Source organism: Podarcis raffonei, chromosome 17, assembly GCF_027172205.1.
Source record: "Podarcis raffonei isolate rPodRaf1 chromosome 17, rPodRaf1.pri, whole genome shotgun sequence".
Classification (NCBI taxonomy): domain Eukaryota; kingdom Metazoa; phylum Chordata; class Lepidosauria; order Squamata; family Lacertidae; genus Podarcis; species Podarcis raffonei.
Window position 1 is genome coordinate 39,548,211 of NC_070618.1, and position 18,111 is coordinate 39,566,321.

General features: G+C 46.8%; 1 protein-coding gene across 2 annotated transcripts in view; it reads left to right on the plus strand.

Moving 5' to 3' along the window:
* HSD17B10 (hydroxysteroid 17-beta dehydrogenase 10) overlaps nucleotides 1-18,111 on the plus strand; it is a 239,552-nt gene that overhangs the window by 186,295 nt on the left and 35,146 nt on the right. The window lies entirely within an intron of this gene.

Sequence of the window (18,111 nt, forward strand, 5' to 3'; positions counted from 1 at the left end):
ATTAATAGGCACCCTTGTGCCTTGTCTGTAATGTGTGAACTAGCTGTAACTGGCATTGACCTCTTCTGGATCCTGAAATGTACAGGTTAGAAACAACAAGCACAGAAAAGCAAGCCTCAAATTATTGAGGGAGGCAGTTCCTTCTGTGTGTGTTCAGGGGACCATTTCATCCTCAGAACAACCCTCTGAAGGTAGAGGCCAGTACTTGCCCAAGGCCATCCAGTGAGTAGGGGTTAATTTGGACTTCTCAAGTGGAAATCCAACAATCATAGATTCTTAAGATTTGGAAATGACCCCAAGGGTCATCTAGTTCAGCCCCCTGCAATGCAGGAATCTCAGCTGAAGCATCCATGACAGGTGGCCATCCAACCTCTGCTTAAAACCCTCCAAGGAAGGAGAGTCCCCCACCTCTCTTGGGAGTCTGTTCCACTGCCAAACAGCTCTTGCTGTCATAAAGTTTTTTCCAAATGTTAGTCACAATCTCCTTTCTTGTAACTTGAAGCCATTGCCTCGAGTCCTACCCACAAAAGTACGAGAAAACAAGCATGCTCTCTCTTCCATGTGACAGCACTTAAGATATTGGGAAATGGCTATCATTATCTCCTCTCAGTTTCCTCTTGCCCAGCCTAAACATACCCAACTCCCTCAACCATTCCTCATAAGGCTTTGTTTCCAGACTGCACGTTCCAGTTTGTCAACATCGTTCTTAAATTATGGTGCCCAGAATTGGACACAGTATTCCAGGTGTGGTCTGACCAAGGCAGAATAGAGTGTTACTATTACTTCCCTTGATTTGGACACTATACTTCTGTTGATGCAGCCTAGAATAGCATTTGCCTTTTTTGATGCTGCATCACACTGTTGCCTCATGTTAAGCTTGTGGTGCAGTAAGACCTCTAGATCCTTTTTGCATGCACTGCTAGTAAGTCCATCCTATATTTGTGCATCTGGTTCTTCCTGCCTAAGTGCAGAACCTTACATTTGTCCCTAATGAAATTCATTTTGTTAGCTTGCGCCCAGTTCTCCAGTCTGTTAAGGTCATTTTGAATTCTGATTCTGCCTTCTGTGGCACTAGCTACCCCTCCCAGGTTGGTGTTATCTGCAAATTTGAATTTGCAAATTTGAATTTGCAGATTTCAGCTCCTTATCCAAGTCATTTATAAGGACGTTGAACAACAACCAGCTCAGGACAGAACGCTATGGCACCCCACTTGTCACTTTTTTTCCAGATGACAACAGTATTACGGTTGCTTTGGCTCCCTTTGCTAGAAGAATGTTTTCTCATCCAACTAGGGAGAATAATGTGGTGACATAGAGATGGACAAAGGTACACACATACAACATGTTTCTGAAGGCACATGAAGCTACCACCTTCTTGAAGCTAAGCGGATCTTAGGTCAGTGGCTGGATGAGTGACCACCTGGGAATTACATCTATGCCCTTTTGGCTTCCATGGTGGAAGAAAGGTGGAGTATAAATGTAAGAAGATAATCCATATCGGATGAGCTAGGAAGAACTGATAATATTTGTTGTCCCCTGTCAGTAGGATTGCAGGGAAGTGTGTCAGGGCCTGGATGTTGTGCTTATTTTGAGATGGGGCCCACACTAAGCACTGTGAGAGCTGCTAGTCTGGTGGATGATAGTGTAAATTGGGAAGTCCAAATCTCACCTCAGCTACTATAATTAGTTATTAAATTCATATACCACCCTTCATCCATTGATCTCAGGGTGGTTCACAATATAAAAATATAAGATAAAAACACAAAATACACAATAAAACAAAACACAGACACACAAACACATTACTGAGATTATATACATGAAGTTCTTTGAGCATGCAGAAAAAGCAGTATTTTAAAACTATGGTCCCAATCTATTTAAAACTAGTTGCCCTTATTGAAATTGAACCACAACTAACTTGACCCATTTATTTCCATGGGGCTTGCAAGTAACTAGTGAATTTAATCATGGTCTAAGTATTAAGAGCTAGAGCAATTGTGTGTGCTGGGAAGACTAGTCCAAATCTCATTTTAGCTGTAAATTTGCTAGATGGCCTTGGGCAAGTCATAACCTCTCAACCTTAGCCCTCTATCTGGTAACCCTGCAAGGTTGTTGTAAGAATTGCTGAGATTATGTAAGGGATTACTTTAAACACCCATCTGAGTGATTATATAAATACTACATTAAGATGAGGTATAAATAAAATTGTAATTATTTTCTTGGTTCTCAAATTTTATTGCAAAGCAAGACTGGCACTAATATTACCACGTTAGATAGCGTTCATTTGGCTTCTGGGTTGTTTTAAAATTGTTGTTAGGTTATACCTTTCTGCCAAGAGTCTGATCTAATAGGGTAAGACTTTCCTGGTCACCTTGTGGCTGCTTTGTCAGTCTGTGCTGACTTCTTCCCATGGTGGAGCAATGAGTCCTGCACATCAGTCTGCCATTATTGTAAATTGCCCATTGCATATGCAAAATGTATTGTGAAGAGTTGCACTCAATGTGTGAAAGCTAGCAATAGGTACTTACAGGACTGATTTGCTGTGATCAGATTCAATCCATGCAGTGAGAAAATGGTTGCACTGTTTGAATTAAGACTTAGAAATGAACTCTTGTGCGTGGGTCCTTGAGCCTGAGCTAGCAGAAGACTCAAGAGAAGTGGCAATGGTATTGCCTCGAAACAGTGTTGCATAGTGACACACATTAATTGATAAAACCCCAGCATTCTTCCCTCAACTTTCCATCCCAGAGCCTTATTTCTTTCAAGTATTTTCTCAACCACAAACTTCTGCTGTGGGAGCAGATCTCTGTAGAGACCAAGAACATGGAGGATGGTTGGGTGTCGTTTTTTCTGTTGAGTACCTTTGTCACTAGCTATGGAGCAAAGGAAAGCATGGACCATGTTTTTTCAGGGGTGTGTGTGTGTGAGAGAGAGTGTGTGTGTACTGTATGTACATCAACTGAGCTGTGCCTGAATTGAAAGCACTAATAAAAACATCCTGACCACAGCATGTGTCCCTGGCAATTTTTTGGGTTGGTATGGGTGTTTGCTGAACTGCCATCCGTACTGTGACCTTATGCAAGCTTCAGTGTCAACTTAAAGGCATACATTCTTCTTCAGGTAGAGGAGAAATGCTCCAGATTTGTAGCTGCTGCCTCCCTCACGGCCCTGTTTCCTTGCATCAGTGACCCAGTTAGCAAGTTGGAGAGAAAGTATTATCTTCAAGAATGATAATAGATTTGCATTGAATTTATGCCAGTTTAACCAACATGAGTCTCTCATGAGACTTTTTTTGTTGCTAAAGATTCCCAGCCACCCTCACAGGGCTAGAGTTCACTGGGGAAGACTGCCCAGTCAATGTTTGAGAGTCTAGCATAGACATAAAGGAACATGTCTCCTGAAGTCAATGATGTTCTATCAGCCCAGTCATATGTGCCTGAAAGTACCACGATGCTGTTTTAAATTGTACCTCTTATTGTCACCAAAATTGGGAGGACAAAGCCATTCTATCAGAATTGACAGAATTACAAGCCTGGTAGATGAAGGGAACGCAGTGGATGTAGCCTACCTTGATTTCAGCAAGGCATTTGACAAGGTGCCCCATGATATTCTTGTAAAGAAGCTGGTAAAATGCGGTCTTGACTATGCTACCACTCAGTGGATTTGTAACTGGCTGACTGACCAAACCCAAAGGGTGCTCATCAATGGTTCCTCTTCATCCTGGAGAAGAGTGACTAGTGGGGTGCCACAGGGTTCTGTCTTGGGCCCGGTCTTATTCAACATCTTTATCAACGACTTGGATGATGGACTCAAGGGCATCCTGATCAAATTTGCAGATGACACCAAACTGGGAGGGGTGGCTAACACCCCAGAGGACAGGATCACACTTCAAAACGACCTTGACAGATTAGAGAACTGGGCCAAAACAAACAAGATGAATTTTAACAGGGAGAAATGTAAAGTATTGCACTTGGGCAAAAAAAATGAGAGGCACAAATACAAGATGGGTGACACCTGGCTTGAGAGCACTACATGTGAAAAGGATCTAGGAGTCTTGGTTGACCACAAACTTGACATGAGCCAACAGTGTGACGCGGCAGCTAAAAAAGCCAATGCAATTCTGGGCTGCATCAATAGGAGTATAGCATCTAGATCAAGGGAAGTAATAGTGCCACGGTATTCTGCTCTGGTCAGACCTCACCTGGAGTACTGTGTCCAGTTCTGGGCACCACAGTTCAAGAAGGACACTGACAAACTGGAACGTGTCCAGAGGAGGGCAACCAAAATGGTCAAAGGCCTGGAAACGATGCCTTATGAGGAACGGCTAAGGGAGCTGGGCATGTTTAGCCTGGAGAAGAGGAGGTTAAGGGGTGATATGATAGCCATGTTCAAATATATAAAAGGATGTCACACAGAGGAGGGAGAAAGGTTGTTTTCTGCTGCTCCAGAGAAGTGGACACGGAGCAATGGATCCAAACTACAAGAAAGAAGATTCCACCTAAACATTAGGAAGAACTTCCTGACAGTAAGAGCTGTTCGACAGTGGAATTTGCTGCCAAGGAGTGTGGTGGAGTCTCCTTCTTTGGAGGTCTTTAAGCAGAGGCTTGACAACCATATGTCAGGAGTGCTCTGATGGTGTTTCCTGCTTGGCAGGGGGTTGGACTTGATGGCCCTTGTGGTCTCTTCCAACTCTATGATTCTATGATTCTACCTACGGGGCCGCCTCTCCTGGTATGTCCCACAGAGGAACTTATGGTCTGCAAATATCAACAGGGGGAGGGAACCTCACTGATATCAAAAAGCCATGGCAATCTATTGCCTGAGAGATTTCCATGCACATCCGTAAGAACATAAGAAGATCCCTGCTGGGTCAGACCAAAAGCTGCCTATATAGATTAGCTTAGAAACCTGTTTCCCACAGTGGGCAGAAACCCACAAGCAGGACATCAGGGCAACTTGTGTTCACCAGCAAGTGACATTTATAAGTGTTCTGCCTCATACTGGCAGTAGTGCATACCACCAATAGCTTTATCCTCCATGGTATAATCCTGCTTTAAAGCCACCCATGTTGGCAGCCATCACTGCTACATCTTGTGGTATAAAAGTTCTGCACTTTGGAAGTTATTTTGAGCACCAGGAGTCAGTTACAGAATAAGTGAAACAATGTGGACAAGAGTGCCTTTGAGCATGTGTAGGGTGCTTTTATCAGTTTTATATGATGTAGAACTTGAACTTCCAAGTCAGTCCCTGTGGCTTTCAAATAGCATGTTTTGGCACCTGTCATTTCACTCTGAAAGAGGCTTCATCCACTCCAACTGAGACTAAAGAAGAAATCTTAAAACTAGCATTTTAGTGAGATTTTTTGCTTGATCTGTTTTCAAGAAAAAGCTGCAAGTATAGGAGAATTTTAGGGTGAGAGAATATACAGCTGTATAATCAGAGTGGAGGTCCTTCAATTTTATTGTACAGAAGACACCTGTTCTGGTCTCCTGGTTCTTTGCAGCCCAGCATATTTTCTTACTTTGCAATAGGCCATTAGCAAACAGCAGCTCTGTAGACCAAATCCTGCTCCCTGACTGATGCCACCTGCTTCCCCCCAAAATTCCCAATGGCACAGTTTAAGTGCTGAACTCGTGTCTGGTTCTGGTAATGAACTAAATCTGGGCCAGTCAACTGAAGTGCAGTATCTCCGGCTTATCTAGACAGAGCAAGCCCTTCTGGGTCAGAACATAGGCCTCTCCAGTTTCCGCTTTCCCACAGTAGTCAGCTAAAGGCTTCTGGAAAACCCACACTATAAACGCAATATAAAAGAATATATAGAAAAAATAATATATAATATATATAAAATATAAAAAATATAAAAGAATATATAGAAAAAGATTCAAAATTCCAAACGGAAATAGTTAATAAAGATTGTAAGATAATCTCAAAAATGTATAAAATGTTATTGGAATGGTATACGATGGACGAGGAAGTTAAATCGGTAATGATTCATTGGGCCAGAGATTTTGGGTACAATATATATCTTGAAGATTGGGTCAAAGTATGGAATGATAATTTGAAGTTTACAGCATGCACCACGCTAAAGGAAAATGTTATGAAAATGGTATACAGATGGTATATTACACCGGTTAAATTAGCAAAAATGTTTAAAACTTGTAATAAGTGTTGGAAATGTAAGGAGAAAGAAGGAACCTTTATTCATATGTGGTGGGAATGTAAGAAAGTGAAGGGGTTCTGGGAGATGATTTATAATGAGTTAAAGAAGATGTTGAAATATAGTTTTGTAAAGAAACCAGAAACCTTCCTTCTAGGAATAACAAGAAATGAAATAAATAAAAGGGACTGTAAACTTTTTCAGTATGCAGTAACAGCAGCGAGAATATTAATTGGCCAAAAATGGAAGCAGGAAGAACTACCGACTCTGGAGGAATGGAGAATGAAGTTAATGGATTATGCAGAACTGGACAAGTTAACCGGGAAAATTAGATATCAACGAGATCACAAGTTCATTGAGGACTGGGAAAAATTTTCGGAATATTTGAAGAGTGTATGTGATGAGCAAACAACGCTAGTGGGCTTTAAAGAAGCTTTGTGAAAAAATAAGGAATATTGCAAGAATGTAAATAAGGATATAAAGGTTTTTTTTTAAAAAAAGGCGATACTAAATTTGAGGAATGCGTAGACAAAAATTTAAATATGGATGATTGTCAGAGAAGCTGAGGGAAGTTCAAAAGGTGAAAATATGTTATTTGGGAAATTGTATGATTGAAAACACAAAAATAAAAGGCTTAGTTAAGGCTGCTTGTTTGTTTACTACACACAAGTCTGGCTGTTTGGATATTTCTATCTGGTGTCCTAATTCTTGTGTTTGGATAAGTGTCTAGGAGCGTTTGGATCTTGGTACCTGAGTGTATTGAATTCCATTATTATTACCACTTTCAGTGGAGTGCTAGAATAAGATCTAAACAGAGGGTTTGGTTGGTAATTTGGCCAAATTAAAAAAACCAACCACGTTTGAACATTTTTCAGCTGTAGGGCAGTCCCACCACATGTGAAGCACCCATCCTCTTTCACCGCATCCCCTATTCTTTATTAAGAAATTAAATAACTTAACCATGGGCTGCACTTTCCCGACCCCCGGTCGCCTCACTCTGCCTCAAGGGGGAGGGAATGAGGCTCGAGAGGGGGCGGCTCGGCTCAGTCCCCTCTTTCTCCTTTGCCCAAGGGCTTCTCTAGCCACCCGCCGGCCTTCCTACCATCACCCCCCGCTGCGCAACCCCCGTGTCGCTCGTGTGAGCTCGGCGTGGCGCCGAGTCATTTTAAGATCTTAATTGCAGAAGTTTTCACGAAGGCGCGCAGTCCAAGTGTCCCGGGTCACGGGGTGGCCGTGGAGAAGGGGGCTCGTGCGTGTGCGCGCGCGCGCAGCTCCGCTCCCACGCCCCCGCCCCCCGATGATCTCCAGCCTGGAAAGAGGGGCTGGGAAGAGAAGTCGGCGATCCCGCCGGGGCTGCCCGCTGCCTTACCCCGACCCCTTACTCGCGTCCCCCCCCCCGCCCTTGGCGCGCTTGGTCTCTCCCATCAGCTGGTCCTGATGTAGTAAGGGGGGAAGAGCCCCCCCGCCCGCCAAACCCCTCCCTCCGCTGCCGGGGCCGAAGCCGTCCGGAAATCCCCGAGCCCGCTCCCCTCCTCCGCCCGCCTCTCGGCGCCCGGGCGCGCGCGCGCTTCCCGCCGCTGCCCATTGTCCTCCCGGCCGGCTCGTCCCGCGTCGCTTCCGCCGCCCGCCCGCCCGCCCGCCCGCCTGCCTGCCTCCCCGGGGAGCCGGGAGACCCCGGGCCCAGCCATCTTCCGGCGGACGGGCGCCAGGTGGCTTGAGTGGCGCGGAGGAGCCGGGCTGCTCGCCGGAGAAACCGCCCGCGCCATGGACGGAGGCAGAGCAGGGCGCCGGGACCCGCCGGGACTGGCGGGGCAGAGCCGGCCAGGAGCTGGTGCCACCCAGCGCCTTGGCTTGCCCTGATGCCGCGCTCCGGGAGGAGGTCTGGCGAGGTTCTGATTTCTGCGGTCGGAATGGATCCGTCCGGATAATTCTTCTTCTTCTTCCTCCTCTTCTTCTTCTTCTGAGCGGCGTTCCAGCTGCTTGCTGCCCTTCGGGGTGGAAATGGACTGATCCGGGGGGGGGGGTCTGGGGGGAGGGAAAGCTGGCAGCCTGGATTGTGCTGCTGCCTGATTGACTGGAGAGCAAACGAGAGCGGCTGGGATTTCCGGGGGGCGGCGGGGGGAGATGAAGTAACCTTGGTCCAGACATGGCAAATCGGGATCCATCCAGCCGGGCGCTGCTCCCCGCCTCGCCCAGCCCGCCTCCCCAGCGAGGGCTGCCGCCGCCGCTGCCCTTCTGCTAAGCCTTCATCCCCATGGCGAGAAGCGGCCGAGGCTCCGATCTCTCTTCCAGAGGCATCCCTACCCAGGCTGACTACAGAGGACAATAGCGGGGCCAGGATCCGGGCCTGCCGGAAGAGAGCGAGCGGGAGGGGGCCATCCCTTCGCGATGACAGCCTCCCCATCCCCATCCCTGCCTGGCAGGAGGAAGCAGGACTGGCCCTGTCTCCAAGGCAACAGCTCCGCCATCCCAGCCTGCCTCTCCGGATAGGGCGTGAGCCCGGAGCAACCCGGACGGGGAGGCGGATTGGGACTCGAGGTGTCGTCTCCGCCGCTGATTTCTCAGACCAGAGGAGCGAGGTGAGCAGGCCCCACCAGCACCCGCATGCTTCCCACTGGGGATGCAGGGCTGGGATCTGTGCCCCCCCCCCAGCCCAGTCCCTCTTTCCTGGCACTGCTTTGTCTGCTGAACTCTCCATCCATCCAGATACAAACACATACACCCTGCTTATCTCATTCATCTGGCTGCCTGTTAGTCACCATGGCAAGCCCCTCTCCCCTCCCTCTCCCCCCACCTCTGCCGCTTCTGAATTTGACTCTTGCTTTTCAGATGGAGCCACCACCTGTTTCATTTCTGCCTCTGTGTGTGTGTGTGTGTGTGTGTGTGGAGGTGGAGGGAGGGTGCTTTTAACACCCCATGTGCTCATGACCAAGCTGGGTGTGGGAGTCTTATTTCCATTTTGCAAGAGCTACAGGCACCTTCTCCTCCTTGCCTGTTGTTCCTTTTGTCTGCTCCGCCCTGTTGCTCCTGAACCCCCTCCGTTCCATGGTAGCTCCCCCCCCCTTATATGGAGCTCTTTGAAGATAGGCGAAGAGGTGGAGAAAAATCTTTAGCAGACGTAATGCTCAGGCACCCCCCCCATTTGTTATTCAGGGGGCATTCATATATGAGAGGGTTGACCCTTTCTGTCAACGGAGACCACTTTTGTAACAACCCAGCCTCCAACACAGCATCAGCTTTTTAATACTAATTTTCACCACTGAAATTTGCATCGAGTTTGTATCCAATGAGATACAAAAATATGGAGCAGATTATGGGCAGAGATTATGGGTCTCTTTGTTCCAACTCACCAGGCCTTCTCTCAGTTTGACAAGCAGCTAAGAGGCAACTCTGAGTTCATTTCGGTGGACTGTTCTGTAAATAAAAAGTACATTATTCCCAAATCTGGAGAAAAACTTTGATGTGGGGCTCACTTCCTTTTCTCCTCCCCCTACAGCAGATACCTTGGTGTAAATTAGTAGTAAACTAATTGTAAATCAGAAGTATTTCACTTGGAACCATTTGTTTCTAAATCCCTGTCACTTAATGTAAAATAGAATTGACTATTAGACAAAAAGAACCTTATTTCCTCTCACCCAAGTAGAAGCCAGATATAAACCAGAGGTGATGGCATTTGAGGTTGTGGGTCTGGTTTGTTTGCATTCAACTTTGTGCTAGTGCTGGTCAGGTGACAATATGTTGTGAATGGTTTGGATTTCTGTTGGAGCCAATTTACTAATCCCTGTAATTGTGCTTGTGTGAATGCATAAACAGACACCTTGACAGCAAAATCAGACAGCAAACCTTGATACAAGTTACTTATTTAGGCCTCAAAGACTAAAAATAAAATAAAATGATCTAGTAACTTTAATGGGTGTGTTTGCAAGGTAGATATTGTTGCTAGTAAATTAGGAGGACATTACTTGAGACAATAAAGTTAAAGAAATGTTATTTCACTGACGTCAAGGTTGCTTACTATCCCTGCTTACTATCCCTTTCCTTTTGAAAGTAAGCAGTGAGCCAGGTATGTATCAAAAGTTTAGCAACTGAAATAATGATAGGATTTTTGTTTTACACTTTTGTTTAAAATCTTAGTAAATCAATTGTAAGGCTATAGTAACTCACTGGAGTCACTGGAGTCAATTGGTGTGATTTCCTAGAGTGAATCAGTTTAAATTTCTGAAACTAAAAGGTGTCTAATCCCACTGTTGACTTAATTTTAATAATAATGAGTCAGTACATATGTGTGTGGAAAATTGGTGACAGAACATCCATATGTGTTTTAATGTGATATATTTACCTGAATGAGTATTCATTGGATTGTGTGTAGCAAGTGTGTTTCATTGGAAGTGCTAGTTTGTCACTGTGTGTGTGAATGAATGTGTGTGTGAGAGTTCTAATATAACAGAGGCAGGCTTGGCGATAATTATCTGTGGTGTTGAATGGCTGTATTGTGCAGTCTTTATTAAGACTGTTTATTCAGAAATACCACTGACTGCAATGGGACTTGCCCTCTACTAAATAGGTTTAGGAGTTCAGTCTTTGTGCATGCTTGCCTGCCAGCATCTGAGTTTGAGGATGTGTTTGTGCATTGTCTGGGCCTGACTGAATACAGGTATCTGTGTCAAAGTGTGTTTCAAATCACACAGATGTGCATGACCATAGCAGGATCTTGATATTTTTGTGAATGGATGTGATTCCGTGGATAGTGTGTGCTTAGGTCTATAAGTATACTTATTCATAATTAATTTCCCATTATTTTCTCTTTGTTTACTCATAAACCCTATGGACTAACTATGTTAGTCTTTAGATGACACAAGACTCTTTGTTTCCTGCTTGCCCCCCTCCCCCGCCACCATCCCATGACTGTCCAATTAAATTGGACAGTGGTATGCACAGGTCAATCAGATAATGAACATCACTGAAATAATTTGTGTGTCTGGCAAGATATAAGTGCATTGTGCTAAGAAACAGATGGCGGTGAGACCCTTCCCTTATTCTTATCTGTAAGTTTTTACAGGCGTGCAGTTGTGGGCTTGTCAGGTTCCCTGTGGTTGTGTATATGACTCAGTGAGCTATCATGCGTGTTGTCAAAATGTGTGTGTGTTCATGACAGTGTGTATGTGTATGTCCCCAAGCATATCTGCTGTGCATGTATTGTGTTGATTGTATTATGAGTGTGTCAGGATGTGCTACTTACCAGTGGCAGAGAGGAACTCCCTTCACAATTCCCATTATAAGCAGCAGGTGTCAGTCCTGGAGCAGCCGTTGCTTGGCTTGACACTGGCCCCACCTTCTTTGACAGGCCTCAGGCTGATGGCGTCATCTGTGTAGAGGGAGTCCTCAGATATACTGCTGGAATTCTGGCATATAAAATCAGGAAGCTAAAGGGGAGGCATATAGCCTAAGGATCAGCAACTGGCCTAAAATCCAGGCCCTTCAACTGCTCGGCTCCCCAGAGCCAGCCTATGGGCAGGAGAGGTGTGAAGACAGTGGTTGCTGTGGCTACAGGAAGAGGGTCCCTGGCCCACTTCATAGCCCTCAATAGCCCTCATGTAAAGTGAGTTGCTGAGCAGCAGTTTAATGAAGCCTTTACCACAAGCCAGAACTATCTATCTCCCCTCTGACATAAACCCCATGTAATTCATATCAAAGATTGTGAGATCCTTGACATTTCCGCTAAAAGGATCTAAGGCAGCAGGTCTGAAAAAGAGTGCCAGTCAGAGCAGGCGGCACTTGGCAAGAGGGGCCAGTGGTCTGCTTTTTAACAAAGTGTTCATATGAAATGGAGTTGGTACCCACCACCCAACAGCTTGAATTTAGTTGGAATGACCCAAGTGGAGACAGAGAAAGAGTCCTTTGTCACATGTGGAGAATATATTTTTGATCCCTCTGGGCCACAAGTTGGATACAAAGCGTGTAAAATCAATTTATTCATATGAACATTCACTGCTAGAGTTTGTAGGCCGGGGGAGGGGGAGGGAGAGAGAAGCATCATTGACACGTGTATGTATTTGTGTGTGCATATGTGGAAATTGTGTGTGCTCACAACTATTACAGGCAGGAGTGTGTAAGCCCACAGTGGATGCGCACAAGATAACCCACATGCTTTGTTTCCAAGTATACATTACATACACATTGTGTGTTTCTGTGTGTATATTTGTTTAGAAAGTGCATGTGTGTGAATTTGTATATGTTCTGCTGAATTATAGAATCTGGAATTGTAGAGTTGGAAGGGACCCCAAGGGTCATCTAGTCCAACCCCCTGCAGGACAGGAATCTCTACTGGACTCCCTCGGGAGGTGGTGGACTCTCCTTCCTTGGAGGGCTTTAAGCAGAGGTGGGATGGCCATCTGTCACAGATGCTTTAGCTGAGATTCCTGCATTGCAGGGGGTTAGACAAGATGAAACTTGGGGTCCCTTTCAATTCTGCAATTCTATGATCCACAACAGACGGCCCTCTAACCTCTGCTTGAAAACCTCCAATTAAGGATGGTACCTCACCTTCCAAGGGAGTCAGTTCCACTGCAGAACCACTCTTTCCCTTCCTGATGTTCAGTTGGAATCTCCTTTCGTGTAACTTGAAGCCATTGGTTCAAATCCTACCCTAAAGAAGCAGGAGAAAACCAGCTTGTTCCATCTTCCATGTGGCAGCCCTTGAGCTATTGGAAGATGGCTATCATATCTAAGACTCCTCTTGTCCAGGCTAAACGTATCCAGCAATCTCAACCGTTTCTCATACAACTTGGTTTCCAGGCTCTTGATTATCTTACTTGCTGTCCTCTGCACACATTCCAGTTTGTCGACATACTGTACTTCATTGTGGTGCAACATGTGCGTAAATTTTTGAATTGACAGAGTGACAATTTTCATAAATTTATGTATGTAAAATTGCATAAATACATTGTACGTCAGGTGTGGGGAACTTTTATCCCTTCAGATGTTGCTTAACTACATCTCCCATCAGCACCAGCAAGCATGGCAAATGGCATGGGATTTGTAGAGGACCACAATTGTATTGGAGAGCCGGAGGTTTGCTTCACCTGTTGTGCTTATTCCTGTGGTGGGGGCACACACAGTATTATTACTCATTGCAGTGTATTTTATTGAGAGCTGGTATGTGCACGTGTATCTTTCATTACATGGAAGAAAAACCTTTCAACATGAACAGAAATGGACAGGCTTAACGCAGACTGGCTGGGTGCTCTGCAAACGGCTGGAGCAATGGGTTCCCCAGACCTACTGTTAAGATCTAGAAAGCCTTTGCCAAGCTCTCTTGCTTAGTAGCAGGGGTAACTTGACCTGAGGGCTGTTGCTGAGGGAGGGAATTTTCTTATTATTGTTATTGTTATTATTATTACATTTGTATACCGCCCTATACCTGCAGGTCTCAGCGTGGTTACAACATAAAAACACAAAATACAAAAGAAAAAATAAAAATAACCCCAATAACCCCCCCCCCACATTTTAAAAGTGTGTTGGATGTCAACCAGCCAAAGGTCTGGTTAAAGAGGAACATTTTTGCCTGGCACCTAAAGATATATAATGAAGGCACCAGCCACATCTCCTGGGGAAGTAAGAAAAGACTTCTCCCAGACTGAGCTGGAGTTTCCCCACCTCCCTCTCCCCTTCAAAAGCAGTGCCACTTCCTGAATATTGCCTGTAGTTGAGGCAGAGTAGCATCACTGTAGGCAGGTGGGAAAAGGTTTCCCCACTGCCCAGGATAGCAACAGCTGAGTCACCTCACTATCTTTCCCAACACAATCTATTTTTTTCTTTAGAAGTGAATGGAGCCAGGGGTGTTAGGGGAGGGGTAGTACCTCTGGTGGGGGCCACATCATGTTCCTTCTGGGGTAGTTTATACACCATTGGTCTCCACCCTGCACTCAGCTCTCACCTATGACTCCTTGAAGCTGTCAACATGTGGCAGCAGCCACACCCCAGAAATTCTTTGATTCCGGTTAAACCAGGTGAGGGTAGCCAATGGTCTCAAACCCTCAGTGAGTCAGGAACGTCCCCCTGCATGAGAAGACAAGCTCTGGTGGATCATTCAAATGAGTGATTCTGCACATTCTGTAGAGGGAAGGGGAGACAGATGGGGCTTGTCCACCCGGGAAAGGAGCCCATCTAGGAGTAGAAAAACTCTGGTCCTAAACCCATGCTGCCTTGTGAGATAGCTTTGGGAGAAGAAAAGCCTAAGGAGTGAACCCTACACAAATCTGGAGTTGATAAGATGCTTGGATGGTGCCTTGTACATCTCCTTCCATAGGTGCCAACTCTATAGGGTTGAGGTGTCTTCAGCCCCCCCCCATGTCTGTTGGGATGGGGCTGGGCCCACCCAATCTTAAGGGGTCAGAGGAGGCTGAGCGCAGAGGTGTGCTCCATGCTTGGCCTCCTCCTGATACAACAGGCAGCCTCTGGTCCGGCTGCACCACCTTATTCCCTAAGCGATGCCCTTCCCCAACCAATGCTGCTGCTTTCCCCTGTAGGGAAGACCCACATCAGTGCCTCTGCTGCTTGCCCAGTGCCATTCTCAGGATGGAGTGGCCAGGAGGGTCTGGAGCATCCCAGGGGCTTTTCACCAGGGCAATGGGAGGCCCACAAAGCCTCCTGGAGTGGCGGCAAAAGGACGACTCCCCTTCCCAGCAACGGGTCTCCCAGTGGGTCCCCACCTCTGCTGCACCTCCTGATCCAGCCTCAGGAGCAGGGTGAGTGGGGACTATGAGTCCCATCCTGCCTCCACCTTGTTCGCTGAGCTCACTTCCTCTGCAGGGCCAGCTGCAGTGAGGCCAAGGAGCCCAGAGCCAAGCAGTGTGCCACGCCTCCCCCCAATGCAAGAGTCACGTGTGTGAGGTTGTCATTGTGTGTGTGACACGCGAGATGAGCCCCCCCCCCAATGCTAGGCACAACTTGGCACCTCTGCCTCCTTTCAACAACTTCTGCAGCCAGGCTGGTGCCAAACGCTTTCCTTTCCTTTGGACCACATCAGCAAGGCTGAGAAGGAGGTCTTGCCTTGGCCGCCCAGGACCTCCCTACACACTGCCCAGGCTTGCACCCTGGACAGGTCACTTTGGTGCTGCCAACACAGTGCCTTGACCTCACCCCTAGAGGCACACTCCATTGTGTCTCAATACAGACTGATGCCAACAACAAGAATGGATCCAATTCACTTTTTCTGGTGGGAGTTCAAAATGTGCCCCACAAACACTCAGGGGACCAATTAAATGTTATGGTGTGTGTGTTCTTCTCACTGGAAAGGCAGACACTTTACAAGCGTCTTACAATTTAAGAAGACTTCATCAGAGTAGGAACAGGGCAGCCGCCTGATACCAAGTCAAATCCGTGACTCATCTAGTCCATTATTGTCTACACTGACTGGCAGCAGCTCTCCAGGGTTTCAGGCAAGAGCCTCTCTCAGCCCAGCCGGGAGATGCCAAGCATAATGCATGTGCTCTGCAACTGAGCTATGGCTATTCCCCCAAAGGCATATCTGACTATGGGGCTGAATGCTCCAGGGTATGCAGATGTGGCATTTCTGTGTGTCAGGGGGAAGCCAATGTTCCTAAGTGATAAGGACACTCACAACAACTTTACAGAAGCAGGCAAATGCAGCCCACACTACTCCAACCCCCTTTCCTGACGGCTTCTCCGCCCTCTAGCACTTTCTCACTACTCTTCCCGGCCCCCACTACCACCGGAGGCAGACTGACTGCCAGGACAAGTGGCTGTTGGGCATGATGCTGGTGGATTCTCTGGGACAGCTCAGTTGGTAGAGCATGAGATTTAGGGCCGTGGGTTCAAGCCCCATGATGGGCAAATGATTCCTGCATTGCAAGAGCTTGGACTGGATGATCCTGGGGTCCCTTCCAGCCCTACAATTCTATGATTCTACACCAGACCCTCAGCTTATCATCATCATCATCATCATCATTTTATTTCTATGCCACCTTTCCACAGTTAAAGCAATGCTCAAGGTGGCTTACAATATGAAAAGATTTACATAATTACAAATAAAGCAGTCATAAAAAAGCAAAGTAGTCATAAAAGTCATGCTGGCCACATGACCTGGAAGCCGTACGCCGGCTCCCTCGGCCAATAAAGCGAGATGAGCACCGCAACCCCAGAGTCGGTCACAACTGGACCTAATGGTCAGGGGTCCCTTTACCTTTACCTAGTCATAAAAATAAATAAAACACATTAAAAACTACATAACCAAACTGAAGAATTTCCACATAAAAATAAAGATACAAAAAGTTAATGTCAGTAACAACAGCAAAAACTTCCAACAAAACTTCTCCCAAAATACCCCAGTCCTTGCTGGGCAGCAGCCGCAGTCCTGGGCCAGGTGGAGAGAGGCAGGAACAGGGCCCTCAGGCACTCAGCAGGTGAGCTTAGAAGAGGAAGGGGAGGAAGAGGAAGCAGGAAGCACCCCTTCTCTCACAGGCTCTCTCTGCTCTGTCTTATCATTTCAACCACGGACAGGACAATTTTGTGACCCTGATAAAAAACAGGCATTAGACGGACAATGGAGGAAATAGCCAAAGTGCTGCTGCTGCTCCTCCTCCTTTCACTGGCTTGGTTTGGATATATTGGCTCTGTGTGTGTGTGACCTGCTTTTCTCTCTTCACTGAAGATAAGGCAGAAGCACACTAGATCTGCCCCAAGTCCCGAGTGGGTGCCTCACCATATTTTATTGTTAACCTTAGAAAATGCTTGTTTCTAATTTTTGCTTTTGTTTTTAAAACAAGACTTACTCCATGCCTATCCTCCATGTATATTGTACTTCCTCTAGTCTCCCACCAGATTTCTGATAAAGGACCATGGCTGCCCATCTTCAGCAATACTGCAGCACCAGGTGTCCCCAGAGCACCCCTGCTTCTTTTAATATGACTACTTCTTTTCGTGGCAGAACTCTTGTGCCCTTAAATCTGCAGAAATATAGCAGCTGAAGCTTTGCCCCTTTGTGAGCCAGGAAAAGTTTCACCAGTATATTTCTGCATGTCAGGCAGCTGTCAGGAGCCCTACCAGAAAACAACCACCAGAAGGCCATTGCTCTTCCTCCCCCCAACAAACCTTGACTCCCTCTCCAGTGGTCCAACTCTGGCCATGAAGCTGGCGGCAGCAGCACCTGCTACTCAGCCTTCCAGATCAAGCTGCTGGTATTTACCGTATTTTTTGCCCTATAGGACGCACTTTTTCCCCTCCAAAAATGAAGGGGAAATGTGTGTGCGTCCTATGGGGGAATGCAGGCTTTCGCTGAAGCCTGGAGAGCGAGAGGGGTCGGTGTGCACCGACCCCTCTCGCTCTCCAGGCTTCGCGCAGCTCTCCGCAAGGCGCGGGAGCCGGGTGCTGGGCTCCCGAGGCTTGCGGGGAGTTGCCTGCATGCTGAAGCCTGGGCGCACTGAGCTCAGTGCATCCAGGCTTCGCGCAGCTCTCCGCAAGCAGGGGGAGCCGGGTGCTGGGCTCTTGCGGCTTGCGGAGAGTTGCCTGTTCTGGGGGCTGGGGTCAGGGGTCGGTGGAAGCTTGGGCTTCCCCCGCCCCAGCCCCGCACCTGGGGGGGAAAATAATTTCCCCCCCTTTATTTCCCCCCCAAAAAACTAGGAGCGGCTTATGGGACGGTGCGTCCTATAGGGCGAAAAATACAGTACTCACCTCCTTGGGCAGAGCAGACTTCAAGTGGAAATAAGGACATGCTTGTAACACCCCTCTTCTCACCAAGGAAAAATCACTGCCTGAACCTCTCCCCCTTCCCACTTTTACATATCCCTGAAAGCTGCTCTATGGTTTTTCCTGAGCTGGAGGGTTACATATTAGTAAATCGTCTATTAACAGTTTGCTAATGTTTAATATCTCATATTTTACTTATATAATAGCTGTGACTCAAAATGCATAGCAACATTTACTATCTGGGCAGG